Genomic DNA, 3374 nt, shown 5'->3' with positions numbered 1-3374 from the left:
CCTCATATATAAAGAACAGGGCCCGCTTATTCTACCATTACTCAAATCGCTTATAAGTCTTTTGTCTCTGAGGCGATCCAAGATAACTGTTCGTGTTCTTCAAGTTTTTCTTCGATTTGAGCCTTGTTTCTTTGTGTGTTTAATAGATCTTCATCTTTTACATCATGGGCAAGGTAAACTTCCTTTCAATTTCAGTTCTAGAGTTGTGAATCATACCTGTCGGCATGTTTGTGTGGTCAAATCATCTGTAGAAGATTTAAATTGTCGATTTTGAGTAAATCAGAGAATATAATAGGGTTATCATATGATTACGAGTATGATATGAGGCTTTAATAGATGAAATTTGATCATTTGATGTGTTGTCGGAACTGAATGACTAAGATCATAGATCTAGGGAGATTTAGGTATATTTGTAGAAACTAAAAGACACCCTTAGATTCGGAATTTCATGTAGAATCTGATTAAAGAATCAATTTTAGGGTTTAGAAGTGTTTTACATGATTTGGTGTTTAGGGTCGCTTGTACAGACATCTTATTGAGGACCGCTCTTGTGTCCTATCTTGAACCGCTTAAATGTACTTGTTAGAACCGCCTATGTGTAATATGTCTGAATCGCTTTTGTGTACCTGTATGAACCGCCCATAGGAACTTGATGTGGACCGCCTATATGTACCATATGTGAACCGCCTATGTGTAACTTGTTAGGACCGCCCATTTGAACAAGTTTAGAATCGCTTTTAGGGCATCTCAGAGTTATATCGCTTTTGTGTCATGGGGTGGATCACGTTTTGTGTATTTTTTATTTGGACCGCTTGTTAGTCTATCTATGTGGGTCGCCTATAGGGCTGTGAGATGTTTGAGTCGCTTTTATGACTGAAATTGGTTATATCGCCTTTAAGACACCATGTTGGACCGTTTTTTGGTCAAGTTTCAAAAGTTGGAATTTTTCCTAAGTCTTGGCATTTGTTGTTTCTGTGCAGGCATCTACGAACGTGTTATTCGATCCAGTCCACAACAGTTGTGTGGATTTAGATGTGGAGAAATATCCTCTGTTATCTGAATTCAGCAGTATTCTGAGTTACATGGATCGGATACCAGTAAAGAAAGCGATGACAGAACAGAGGCCATTGTATCGATCACATATCAGCAGATTCTGGAACAGTGCTAAGTATGACGAGGAAAACAAAGTGATTTCAGCAGAAGTTGAAGTGAACGGAAAGATAGAGACTATTCTGGTGACCGAAGCGTTGGTTAGAGAAGTTATGAGTTTTCCTGATGAAGCCAATTATCCAACAAGATTTCCTGAAAGAATGGTGAAAGGATGTATGCTGCGTTTGGGATATAGAAGCACGCTGAATACTGGAAATTACTTGAAGTCTAAATTCCAGAAGTCGTTCAAGTTTTTGATACATTGTATTCTGATTTCCCTGAGTCACACAAAGGGAAGTTATGATCAAATGAGGGACAATCAAATGAACATGTTAACTGCTTTGGTCTTGAACAAGAAATACAACTTTTCACACATCGTGTTTCATTATATGGTGGAAAATCTAGCGTCGGATGTTAGAGTTTGGAGGTATCCACGCTTTGTTCAAATGATGATAGATCGTGCGTATCCTGGTATTGACAGACACATTAAAGATGATCTTCTTTTTCAAGCACACATGTCTAATATCTCATTGAAGAACTTGATCAAGTACCATCCTCATCATCCAGAACCGGAGTTGGTGATTGAAAACTTCGGTTTACTTAAAGATGCAAGTTATTTGGATCCTGATCCAGAAAGCCATCAAAACTGGAGAAATGAAGAAGAAATGAAAGAAGCATTGTATGCTGCAGAGTTGAAGATAATTCAGGGTTTCAAACCAACCAAGAATGAGTGGTATGTGAAGGAGTCTGGGCGCAGACGTAGACTTGTATCTCCGGTAGCTGAAGGTGAAGGTTCTTCATCAAAGCCAAGAAAGAAACAAAAGAAGAAGGCTGAAACTATGCTAATAGATGAGTCTGAAGAAGAAGTTCCTGAGGTGAACATTGAAAAGGAACAAGAGGCGGCTAGTGTAGCACATATTGAAATTGAGACTGATTTGTTCACTACAGAAGCAGATTTTGTTGATAGGCCAGTTACTTCTGAGGTTCAAAAGGAGAAAGAGAAAGTGATAGATAATGTTGAAGGCGACGATGTTGATAAAGACACTACTAGTTCTTCTAGTGGGTCTGTGTTTGAGGTAGTTGATGCAAAAGAACGTGAAAAGCGAATGAGAGAGGAGATAGATAAAGAGAAGTTACTCAGAAAGAGGAGGAGAGAAGAGAAAGAAGATGCACCTTATGAACCGTCTCCAGAACATATTTCTGCATATCAATCTACTCCTAAGAGTAAAAAGAAAGCTGGAGGTAGAAAGAAGGCTACTCCAAAGATAAAAGTATTAAAGCATCCTCAAAAGATCATGTAAACACAATCTACACTTCCACATCAACCAACACCTCCACAATCTCCAATACATCAATCACCACCTAGACAACCAACACCACAACAATCACCAAAACAATCTACTCCTCCATCACATTCAACTCCACCTAGACAACCAACACCACAACAATCACCAAAACAATCTACTCCTCCATCACATTCAACTCCACCCAGACAACCTTTTCCACAACAACAATCATCTCCTCTGTTTCCACCATCACCACCTCCATATCAAACATTTTACTCTTCACAAAATCTTTTTGGTACACCTCCTCTTGCTCAAACACAACATGGTTCTTCAAGTAGAGGTCTTGCAATACCGCATGATAATCTGCTAGATGTTGATTTTGATTTTGCAAACAATTCTCAAGTCTTGAAGTTGGAAAAGAGAATTGATGAGGTGATAGCAGAAAACAAAAAGTTGGCAGATGAATGTAAAAGAATTGCTGAAAAAGAAAAGTCTCTTGCTGGAAAACTGCAGAGATTAGAAGGTGAAAACAAAGTGTTGGAATTAAAGATTGAAGTTGATCAGACAGAAATTGATGTTTTGAAAGTTCGAGTGTCTGAGTTAGAAGAGGAGAAGAGTCGTCGGGAAAGTGAAAACGAGTACTATAAGCTGAAGAACAAAGAACTTATGGCTGCTAAAGCACTACATGAACATAAGTTCTACATGCTGAATAGGGTTGTGGAAAGTATGTTGGAGACGTCTGTGGAACAAAAGTATGAAGAATTGAAGTTAGAGGATCTTCGTGCTGAACGTAAAGCAGAAGTAGAAAGGCAAATGAAAGAAAAAGGTAAAGCTGTTGAAGGAAGTTATGTAATGTCTATTGTGCCTTCAATGGTGGTAGATAATCCAGTGCCTATATCCTCAGTTCCGGGTATAATTGAAGAAGAAATTCAATCGCCA

The sequence above is a fragment of the Helianthus annuus genome, chromosome 3, assembly GCF_002127325.2.
Source record: "Helianthus annuus cultivar XRQ/B chromosome 3, HanXRQr2.0-SUNRISE, whole genome shotgun sequence".
NCBI classification, from domain to species: Eukaryota; Viridiplantae; Streptophyta; class Magnoliopsida; order Asterales; family Asteraceae; genus Helianthus; species Helianthus annuus.
Note: the sequence above shows the minus strand (reverse complement) of the source record.